General features: G+C 36.6%; 1 pseudogene; it reads left to right on the top strand.

The window, feature by feature from the left end:
- Positions 1–208: 208 nt before the first annotated feature.
- Positions 209–6,275, top strand: LOC148804436 (protein FAR1-RELATED SEQUENCE 5-like; annotated as a pseudogene).
- The last annotated feature ends 6,339 nt before the right edge of the window (positions 6,276–12,614 follow it).

Here is a 12,614-nt window from a genome sequence, read left to right as displayed (position 1 = left end):
GATGAATAAATTTGCCTTGTATATGCAATTTTACATAATTTGCCTATATCTAATGTAGCTGAATAGCTAATGTCCTTGTTGAAATTATCCAAATATGTTCTTTTGCATACTTGATTTTAGTTGTTCATTGTTCATAATTATAAATGGGGCGACTGTTTGATTATACTATTCTTTACTTGTTTATTGTTTATAATTATAGAACCTTGACATGAGTACCCAAGTTGAAGATTGCACTCAGCCATGTAACAAATATGATGATTTTATAAATGATGGGTGCCAAGCTGTGCATAAATTGGAGTTTGACGATGAGATAAATGATAAGAAAGAAGAGCCACAAGTGGGAATACTCTTTGAAACACTGGATGGTGCATAATACTTTTACAATGAATATGATAGAAGTAAAGGATTTAGTATTAGAAAGAGCACAGGCCATAAAACAAAAAGTGGGTTAATAAAAGATAAGTTATTCTGTTGTTTTTCCGAGGGTCTTCGTCAAGAAGTTAAATGATCAATTAATGCAAAACATCGTGACAACACAAGAAGTGGTTATAAGACACACATGTTGGTTGTATTGCAAAAAAATGGTCAATATGGAATAACCAGATTTGTAAATGAACACAATAATGAGGTTGTAATTAACCCCAAATAAGACATTCATGTTAAGGTCACATAGAAGGATGACAGTGGACCAAAGTTCTTAGATAGATCTTACAAATAATTCAAGGATAACCCCAAAAGAAATGATGGAATATATGGCCAATCAAGTTGGAGGAGTAGGGAATCTAGGATTCACTCATGTTGACTACTATAATTATTTACGTACAAAGAGGGAGAAAGATATGGAAATGGGAGGAGTTGAAGCTATTTTAAAACTTTTTGAGAAGTTGCAATTGGAGAACTCATCATCCTTTCACTTAATACAACTTGATGTTGTAGATTAAATAACAAATGCCTTTTGGACAGATGCAAGAATGGTTGTTGACTACCATTATTTTAGGGATGTTGTTTGTTTTGACGAGACTGAAGAATCTTTTAAGTGGGTATTCAAATATTTTCTCAATGCAATGAGTGGAAAAATGCCAAAACAATTTTGACAGATCAATGTGTAGCAATGGAAAAAGCAATACATTATGTCTTCCCAAAAGTTAATCACCGTCTTTGTATTTGGCACATTTAACAGAATGCATGCAAACATTTGTCTCATATTTTTTGTGGTTTAAAGACTTTTGGAAAAGACTTTAGTAACTTGATATATGACTTTGAAGATGAGGGTGAATTTTTAACATCATGGGAAGAGATGCTTTGTAAGTATGATATAAAAAAAAATACATGGTTGAAAGGATTGTTTGAGGTGAAAGAGAAATGGGCATTAGTTTATGGGAGGAACCACTTTATTGCCAATATGAAAAGTACTCAAAGGAGCAAGATAATGAATAGTGTCTTGAGAGGTTATTTGAGATCATCATTGAATGTATCTCGATTTTTTTATCATTTTAAAAGAATCGTTAAAGAAAGACACAAAAAATAATTGAAGATGGATTTCGAGATGATTCATAGTAAGCCCTATTTAAGCTTACTAGTGGTAATTCTACAACATACCATTGAGGTTTATACTCCTATGATATTTAGGGAATTTGAAAGGGAGTATTTAACTTCTTTACATTGTGTCATAAATGGTATTTTAACTTCTTCCGGTGGTTACAACAGCACCGGTGAATGCAACGGTGGCCTAGACAGAGTGCTAGGTTGCCGATTCAGAGGAAGAGGGAAGAAGAGGAAACAAGAAAACTGGGGAGAGAGAGAGGAGTAATCGTCACCGGCGGTCAGTGTTCGGTGGAGCAACTGTCACTGGTGGTTGGTGTGGAACAGGGAGGGCGAGAGAAAGATAGAGAGGGCAGAGAGGAAGCATCGAAAAAAGACTAGCGAGTTTTTCAAAACATAGTAAAAATAATAAAATAAAAAAATGACCATTAGTTTCAGCCTTCCACACCTCCATTACAAGACAAGATGTGTTAAATTTGCATTGGTGGTTGCAGAGTTTTTTTTTTGCAACCACGATGTAGAGGATGTGAACCCGTGGGGTAACTCCTAATAGCTTACAGGAGATATCTTAGGAGAGATGTTTTAGGAATATTTTTAGGTAGTTGGGTTGGTAATAGAGAGGGAGAGTCTAGTGACTTGGCTTATTGGAAGTGGTGGAAAGGGGAAAGGAGACAGAGTCAAGGAGAATGCAAGGTAGGGGCAATGGAGCAAGGAGACACTATAAGAAAAACGGTCAAACGGCTTAGGCCTTCAGACTGCCACCATAGATCTAAGGTGACGGTTAGGCACCCGCCCCCTATTCCACTGTCGGCCTAGATCAAGACTGCCGATTCAGCTGAAAAAGACCACCACCTTTGGTGGCCAGTCTGAGATGGTTCAAAATGCGCTAAAGTGGTGGTTAGTCAGAACTGCCGACTTAACATGAATAAAGGCGACGGTTTTCGACCACCATCTTAGGTTGTGCCAAACTACTCACACTTTTAGGTGGCAGGCAGAACCGCCGGCTTAGGTCCCATGTAACCACCGCCTTAGGCTATGCCATACATCACTTATGATTTTAGGTGGCAGTCTGAACCGCCAGGTTATGTTTCATATGACCACCGCCTTAGGCTTTGTCAAATGTCGCTTGCACTTTTAGGCGGCAATATGAACCGCCCGCTTAGGTCCCATATGACTGCCGCCTTAGTAAACCTAGAATTGAATGACCACCGGTTTAAATCTCATGACAATTGATACATAAAAACAACTTAAATAAAAAATGTAATTTAAAACAAAATCTATTAATTTAAAAATTAATTTTTATAATATCCAAAACAATTTGTTCCAATACAATAGCCAATTGACATATAAAAAGTAGGACTTTAAAAAATCAATTTATTGAATAATGCAGCACATCTTCCAATGCAAATCATTGTTGAATATTGCAGTACATCTTCCGATGCAAATCCACGTAACATAATGGTTAAACCTATAAATCATAATATATAAATATTAGAATTTATATTGAAGTATTTTAACTACAAAGATAGACAAAAATGACATGACATTTTTTATAAAAGAAATGTCATCTTCGAGATACACATCACTCCAATTTTAATGGATGAGGTCACTAAATTGATTTCCCAAATTTGGTGCATATTTGAAGGTGTATATTCTATGATTACTTGATTAGTATTAACAAGTAATCCTAAATACAACCATTCTAAGAAAGAAAACAAAACAGGTGGTAAATGCAACAAAATAGCCATAGTATGCATGCATTTGACAACTGTAGCCCTCTGTAAGAGTTTTTGTTGGGGGTGTGATCTTAGGAGAAATAGTCTCTATATAGAAGAAAAAGAAAATTAGAAGTTATGACAAAAAGGTAAAAGGACTATCCTAGATGCCAACTCTTTTATAAAGAAAAAGACAAAGCAAAGACAATAAGCCTTTGGAATCATCAAATACAATAGCACATTCTTTTACAACGTTAGAGAAGAACTACCATATATGTTAGATAAGAGCAAAAGAAATGAAAATCATGGTTTAGAAATTTAGACATGAGCCCCATGTTGGCCCTGTCTACTTCCATGGAGATATGAAAATTCTATAGTGAATTTCCCTTGTTCTGTATTCACAAGGTGAAGGTTTCAGATTTGTAAATTTAACAAGAGATGTAGAGTTTAGTATTCCAAATAAGTCCAATGTTGTTTCAACATAAGCTTTGAATAGCTTTGTTGTTTGCTAACATGATAGTTCATGATTTTCTTCTTCATAGTCACGTTAGTTCATGATTTGTTTCAACACAATCATTATCAATAAGTAGTTGGAAGAATGTTATGCAAATCATCATTTAACTAGTAGTATCATCCCCTGAATAGAAATTCAGCGTTTAGTTAAGACAAAGTGGAATGACAAAAAGAAGATTCTTGCAAACACAACTACCTTGATTGCCCCAGCCCCGAGTTGTCTAAGCACAACTATCAAAGTTAAATTTTATCAAAAACATTTTCTGCAGTACTCCAATCTTGAATTGGTCTTTGCCTTTGTTGTCAGTGTGCTATAATCACCTACTATCCTTCTAAAACACTCAATTGTCTATGGTGTATTCCCTTCCTTTTCCTTTTAAGAAAATCTATCAATTCATAGCTGCATTTAAACGGGTTAGAGAATAGAAAACAACCTTTAGATTTTCTTGATGGAAAGTAGGGTTGATGATCCTTCTATATTTAACCCATTTTTCTCCCTCATATCTTACAAGTCCACCTACTAACTGATGCGAATAAAATTTATCATATTTTTATCTATGAAAATTCAGTCTTTCTACACTTAATTTACATTTAAATGGACCCATTACTCTTGTATTTCGGTTCAGGGCATGAAAGAAGACATCAGGAGAAAAGCAAGGCAAATCGAATGATTTTTCACAGTTTTGGCACCGATCAGTAATCTGAGCCTAACTCTCGTATCCGAAATCCGATTGGGCTGATTCAAGACTCACTGGAAAGATAAGAGAGAAAGCTACAATTTTCATGTTTTGGAATTTCGCAGATTCGGCCTACATCGAAGTCAAATCCGGGCACAAAGTCGGGCCAAATTCGTAGAAAGGCCCGATTCGCAACTGAAGCCCAACTGGTAGAGAAGACTTGCAGCAGCCCAATTCGTAGAGGAAGCCTAATACGAATACAAGGACAAGAAACTGAGAAGAATCCTACCAGATTTAAATTTGTGATGTAATTCTAGAAAGTTAAAGATTGAGATCATTAGATAAGAGATAAGATAAGATAGGATAGGATGAGTTTAACATGCATTATCTATTCTAGAGATAACTCCAAGTGGTTGTAACAGCCCCCTCTCCCTAAACTATATCAAGGGTTGGGCGAACTAGCTTTGGGGATCAGTCATTCAATAATTGAATTAATCAATTACTGAAGTCCCTCTGAAGTGAATCAAGAAGATCATCAAGAAACTCCAAGAAGGAGATCAGCAAATCAAGAAAGCTTCAAGAAGGAGGTGGCGGCAAGAAGAAGAGGAGATCTCAGCACCATGGGCGAATTCATGAGTTCTTTCTTTCCTCTTGTTTGCTTTATTTCCTTTATCATGAACTGATTTGTTTTTAGGTAGGGCTGTGGAAAGTCTAACCATGACAATGGATATATTTTTATCATTATGATTTATCCAAGATCGTGATTTTCATATATCCTATGAATTATTTGCTTAATGCGATTAGGAGTGGCCATCTCTTAATTGATTTGGTTTATATGAATGAATCGGGAGAGGAATTTATATATTCGACCACATAATTCATGGTGTGAATTGAATGGTATATAGGGATATATACACATGATTCATCTGAATATATGAGTTTTTCTTGCACTTAATGCATTCCTATCATTGATAACTCTTGTCGAGGGATCGAGGGGTTACTTGATAGAAATAGGTTTAATATATCTTGGGAAAGAATATTAAACAAAATTGGGAAAAACTTCAGCTTATGGAAATGACAAATGATCTTGGTTAATCGCATCCATTAATATTCATTAGAATGGTTAGGTGGACCAATGGTCCTAGCGATTTCACTCATTGCATATTCGGTTATTGATTGCCTTTTCTTTTATTTTCTTTTTCTATTTTTATTTTCAGTAGTTCTTACTCTTAAATTTGAATTTCAATTGTCCAAATAATTAGGGAAGACTGTAGTTCTAATACTTATTTTGTTAAATCCCCGTGGGAACGATATTTTTATACTACTTGATAACTAGTGCACTTGCTAGGGTTATAGTCATAGCTATCAAGTTTTTGGCGTCGTTGCCGGGGATTTAATCCTAAAATAATATTAAAACTTGTTAACTTTGGTTAATTTGGATTTTGCTCTTTATTTAAAGAGATGCTTAGGAAGTGTCCTCACCATGGAATACTAGTTTGGCATCAAATTCAAACTTTTTTATAATGGTATTACTCCATCTAATCACTCCATTATTGATGCAGCTGCAGGAGGCACAATCATGAGGAAAACTCTAGAGGAAGTCTATGATGTAGTGGAAGAAATGGTATCAAACAGCTACCAATGGAATAATGACCGAGCTGATCGAAGGGGAATGCATCATATAGATTTTTTTTCAGCTTTATCTGCTCAGCTTGCTAGTTTGAATAAAAAATTAGACAATCTTAGTGTTGCTTCAATAAATTTGTCATCTTATAATCCATGTGATCTTTGTGGCCAAATGGGACCAAGAACCAAGATACAATGGTGACTGCATTTTAGTCATGGAAGCATTACTTACCAGCAACACTATAGACTTTGAATTGGACTCCATATTGTTGTTTTTTGTGATAAATATATTTTCAATAATTATGTATAAATCTATTTTCCTTTTGTTATTTAATAGAAAATTTTCAATAATTATTAGAGTTTAAACTACTATAATTTATCTTTTTGAATTTAATTTATTGTGTATTTTTACTATAACTTTTTAATAATTATTGGAGATTAAACTATTGTTTAAGGGTTGGTTCGGTTCAGTTATAAGTTGTTTGGCCAACCAAATCGACATGGTTAGGTTGGAGGGTTGGTCACTCAAGTTATATCAGTTTGGGTCAATTTTCAATTTGGTTGGCCGTTCAAAAATTTAAATTTAAAATTTTCATTTAAATTTAAGAAAAAATTACAATGATATTATTTAAAAAATAAATTTAAAAATTAAATTTATGATATAAACTATTTTAGCCTAAGAAATATTGGAATTTCCCACTTTCCCAGTTGGGTCATTCGATTTTCGTTAGTTTACAAATGGTCAAAGAGAAACTAATACAACCCAGTCGGGTTAGGAAATTATTGAACCAAAGCCAACTAGAAATACTATAAATCGGGTTGGTTTGTTTCATTTTGATTCGAAATGGTAACGGGGCAGTGTGGGGACGAGGAGCCTCTCCCCATCCCCGTCCCCATGAAAATCCCCATCCAATTCCCCATCCTCATCCCAGCTAAAGGGGACAAAATTATCCCCATCCCCATCTCCACAGGGATCCCCACTCCTCTTGATTGATTGATTCTTTATAATGTCAACCATTATGTTTTTGTTTTTTTATTTTATTTATAAAATAAAAATGAAATAATTTAAATTTACAATCCTATTAGAAAAGATTCAAACATACTCAACCATATTTTTAAAAATATTAACATATAGATGTATGTGTACATATATACATATATAAACATATGTGTATATATACATATATATTAGCAGGGATAGGGGTCCACATGGGGCAAGGAGTGCTCTCCCCATCCCTGCCAATGAGGATGAAAATTTCCCCATCTCCATCCCCGCCAATGGGGATGAAAATTTCCTCATCTCCATCCCAGCGAGGGAAAATTCATCCCCATCCTTGCCCCATTTGGGGAAGATCCCCATGGGGATCAAGGAAATGGGGGAAATTTCCATCCCTAAGTTTGATAAATAATCCTATCTAAAAAATTATTGTTATTTTTATATTGTAAAAAATTATTAAAAGTAGTATATAAAATATAGATGATTATTAATTGTTATATAAAACAATTGTATACTCTTACATGTTTCTATTGTTTTTCTATATATATATATATATATATATATAAAAATATGTAGAAAAACAGTCCATGTCACCATGCCTCTCCTTGCACCAAACCCCCTTCCCAATTTCTTGTTTTTTTTAAATTTTTTTAATTTCATGTAATTACCCATTAAACCAATAAGAAAATAACATAGGCTTAACTATTTCTAACAACCATAAATAAAGAGGGATTTGGTTTTATAATGTTTAGCCAAGTGGCACCACTTTCCCCCACTTTTTACTAAATTCTCTTTAATTTCTATTTATCTCATAAATTATCTCAAACTCCAATTTATCTCTTCAAATATCTCTAATTTATTAGAGAGATTTCCTCCTGAACTATCTCTAATTCCTATTTATCCTCTCCCCAACACTTTATCTACATCCATCAAAAGAAAGTTTGAATTAAAAAAAAAATCAGAATTATTTAAATATTATAACAAAATTATATACTAACTTTAAAATATTTATTCAAAACACAAAAATTAATTATAATAGATTTAATAATATTCATATTATTAATAGTTCTATATTTTTACGAAATTCATCATGAAATTATGTAGCAACAATATATACTATAATTTTATGAATTATTCAATTTAAATTTTATCCAAATAATAAAAAAATAACGTTAAAAAATAAAACATTGTTTAAATATTTCAATAACTATATATCTTAAATAACAAAACATTAAAAATACCTAAATAATTATATAACAAAATATTTCATATTACGTCATAACGTTTCAAATATTGAAAATTTTTAAATGTTTCACATATTCTTTAAATAAGGAAATATAACATGACTAAATTTAAAGCAGTTAAAATAACGAAATTATGTAATAAATTTTCATATTAATAATATTAATTTATTATTTTACAAAATTAATGATACTAATTTCACTTATATCAATTAATAATTATAGAAAATAGCTTTCAGAAAAATCATATTTATTAGTAACAATTTTACAATAATAGTGTACATTCATTATATATTTATATATATACTAAATTTAATAGTTATTTTATTTTCAGTAATTATACATTGTATTTTTCATAAATATATTTTCAATAATTATTTATAAATATATTTTGTTTTTTTATTTAGTACTAAATTATCACTAATTATTGGAGATTAAACAACTATTATTTAGATTTTGAAATTTAATTTATCGTATTTATTGTATTTTTGTTAAAAATTTATTTTTGAAAATTATGTATTTATTATAATTTATTGATTAATATTTATTAGATGTTAAACTATTATTTGATATTAGACTATTTATTGAGTAATTTAATATATTTTTAGTATCTATTGTATTTTCATTAAATGGTCATTCCCTCAAATGGGGGAATGCCATTCCAGAAGGAATAGGAATGGAATTCTGATTCCATCCAACTAAACATTTAGAATTGGAATAGCTCATTCCGACTCCGATTCCTGACCCTATTCCATCCAACCAAACAGAGTCTTATATTTTTACTTGTTTTTTATTTTTATTTTGATTAAAAGAATATTGATTGTAATTATTTTTGACTCCACACGCATGCTTAACGTGTCCTACAAACTTATGATTTTCCACCCAAAGTGGGATTCAACTTCTCTCAAATGTCATTAGAAGTAATTTTCAAAATCTATAAATAAATACTTTAACTCTTTATGTTGTCTTTGGTTTGAAAGAAAAAAGTAAAGGACTGCTGGATCACATCCTTTTCCTACATTTTCTTTGAAGCGAAAGACAGCATTAGGGTAAGTAAGCAAACAAAAATAAGCAAAGGAATGTGGATTTATTACTAAAGCACAAGAAAAAGAAATAATATAAGAAATGGTGTCAAGACAAGTAAAGATAATTTTAAGAAAGAAAATGAATAAAAATTGTGTAAATTACACTTGGCTCCCTAAGTTTTCATTTGTAGCAAAGACCCACCTTGAATTTTTCAGATTTCAACAGTTCATAGGCTTGGTGGTAGAAGTAAATTTACTAAAATGCCAATATCAAAATAATGAAAGTAGGCGTGCATATTAAAGCATGGCATGTCTTGGTTGTATTTTCTAGAATACTCTGTTTCTCTATGTGTCATCTTTCTTCATTTTTTGTTGTATTTCTCTATTATCTTATTATCTATAATTTCCTACCTTTCTTCTATATCCCATTTTTTGTTATTATTAGTTTTTTGTAAAAGGGTTTTAAAATGTTAAAACCACTCCGAACAGTAGTCACATAAGAATATTTTCTGAAATTAATTGATATACTAATGGCAATGGCAGAGCGCTTAGAAAAGCTAAGTGTTACTGCCCCCAAAGTGTTGAGTGGCAGTCTGTAATTCATCCTAAAAATTTGTATTGAAGTTTTCAATTCAAAAATTATAGAATCAAAAGGAGAAAAAGAAATAATAGGTGTGCCACTACTTCCCCAACATATTTTAATAGACACAACCCAGGGATCGTGGTTGATTCCTCAATCCTCATCATAGCCTATGTATCCTACCTTCATGTGTGATAAAAGCAATCAGTTAGAGTGCTGGAGACCATTATTTTTATTCCCTTATTGTACTAATTATCATACGGAGTTGTAGGCATGTACATATTGAATCTCTATAATGGTTGGAAAAGAATTGGGATCCAACTGCACAACCTAGGATAGACTCCTTATATATGCCTGCCACTAGTTGTTGGAAATTTGGAATAAAGTCAATAGACCCTTATTATTTTGGGATGCATAGCTTATACTAATTTATATACATATAATAATCCTGCCTTTAAGTATTGATGAAGGGAAATTTGGCCCAATCTTGCGATCGCCCGACACGTGGCAAGGGCAAGCAATTCAGGACAGTGGAGCGCCCAAAGCGAACATTGGAAGTAAGTCCAAGCTCACTACCGAGCCCGAACTCCAGAACGCTATACTTAGTTCGAGCTCCTTGTTAAGAGCGAGCTCCCTGTTAAAGGTCCGAGCTCCCTATGAACCCGAGCTCCCTAAGCCCGAGCTCCTTGTTAAGAGCGAGCTCCCTGTTAAAGGTCCGAGCTCCCTAAAAACCCGAGCTCCCTAAGTCCGAGCTCCCTACTAGGAGCCCAAGCTCCCTGTCGAGCGAGCTCCCTGTTAAGAGTCCGAGCTCCCTATTAAGAGCGAGCTCCCTACTGAGAACCCGAGCTCCCTGCAAGGAGCCCGAACTGTACTGGGCCCCGAGCCTCACAAAGCTGACCCGAGCTGGCCCATGGCAGCTCAGAACGCCCCAAACCGAACTCGAGGCACCTCGCTCGCCACTCCAACACTTCACTTCCAAAGCACCAGGCCAGCCAAACGTACTCGACACCAAGGACGTCCGTATCCAAGGACGACGCACCTGACTGATTTGGGATCTGATGCCTGACAGCCGAATTTCAAACGGCTTCCTGCCACCGCCACCTGCAACCATCGTCACTAGCCGCAGAGACGGCTCCGACAAAAGGAACAGTGGCGGTTCCGTCCGGCCAGAGGAAATGACACCCGAACTGGCAGGAGTTCAGAATTAATCATGCCCGACCTGACGGAGGCCTGGAAGTGAGTGCGCGAGGTGGTTATAAAAGGCTTCTACCCCCCAGGAACGAAGTATGCTAACTTTTGCGCTATCTGGTTTATCTTGCCTTTGGAGGATTCTAACTTGAGCTTTGGAGCCCTTACGCCGGGTTCTCCCCGGAGCTTCTCTTCTCCTTCCGTTTCAGGTCCCGGTTACTCAGTTCAGAGGCAAGATCATCGACAGCTAAGACCGGCCAGATTGTGCATCATCAATTGGCGCCGTCTGTGGGAACGCTTCAAAAGGCCTCCCTCCAAAACTTTCATACCCTTTTCTTCTTCTCTGAGAAACTCAATACCCATGGCCTCATCCAGCAACGTCGGACGCGGCACAGAGACAAACACCAACGGGGAACAGCCCCAAGTTCCCGTGGTGTGTGTTGGGCAGTTCACCATCCCCCTCTCGGTGGATGGGATCCCCAATCTGACTACGCCACAAGCAGTGGCACCTGTAAGCCTACCTTTCGCAAACATCCCCTTCCCTCTTCCCATCGAGACTACCTTCACTGAACCAACCGCCGTCCCCCTGGCAGCCAACCAAAATCGGTTGGACGACTTAATGCAGTGCATGCGGGAAATGCAAGCCCAGATGCAGCAGTTCCAGCAACACCAGCTTCACCAGCACCAAGTGTTGCACAACCTCTCCCAATACCACTATCAACAGCAGTTCCCCCAACTGACACCGAACCAACCACTGCTTCCACCTCGCCACCCTGCCCCGAAGCCAATAAAGGCCTCTCCGCAGGATGGGCGCCTCCACCAAGGAAAGGCCTCTAGGCCACAGAATCCCCCGAACAGCCAAGCCTCATCCCCAGGCCGGAGAGAAAGAAAAGTCATCCCCGCCTCGCGCCTCGCAGGCGGATCAGGAACCTCACCCGCAAGGTCGGCACCTCGGGTCTCCAAACCATAGTCCCCACTGGTGGAAAACCGATTCGGCGCACTGGCAGCAGCGGACTACCAGCACTCAGAGCCCATCGAGCTCGGCAACACGGAGGCCAGCAGCGCCAGTACAAGGCCCACTCAGCAGCGAAGCCGCCGTCGAAGTCGACAAACCGCCACCCGCGTCTTATCCGAGCTCAGAGGCAAAGGCGAGACGAGCTCGGACGAGGTAGGAGTCGCCCCGATTCTCTCAGTGCCTTCCCCCCTCGCCTCAAAACTCCTGGCAGTCTCCTTGCCCAGAGATTTCAAGCTCCCGCCCCTAGACAAGTATGACGGGTCCTTCGACCCCAACGACCACGTGGACGCTTTCCAATCCCAAATGCACCTCGCCAGAGCCAGCGAATCATGCATGTGCGTGGCCTTCACCACCACCCTCAAGGGGGTAGCCCGCACTTGGTACAGGAACCTGGCCCCCGGATCGATAAAGTGTTGGGCTCAGTTCGTGCCGGTCTTCACTGCACACTTTGTCACCAGCAAACGGTGCCCCAGAGCAGAGGAGAGCATCTTCACG

The sequence above is a fragment of the Nelumbo nucifera genome, chromosome 1 (genome assembly GCF_055504915.1).
Source record: "Nelumbo nucifera cultivar China Antique chromosome 1, China Antique-T2T, whole genome shotgun sequence".
NCBI lineage: Eukaryota > Viridiplantae > Streptophyta > Magnoliopsida > Proteales > Nelumbonaceae > Nelumbo > Nelumbo nucifera.
This window is presented reverse-complemented; position numbering and strand designations above follow the sequence as displayed.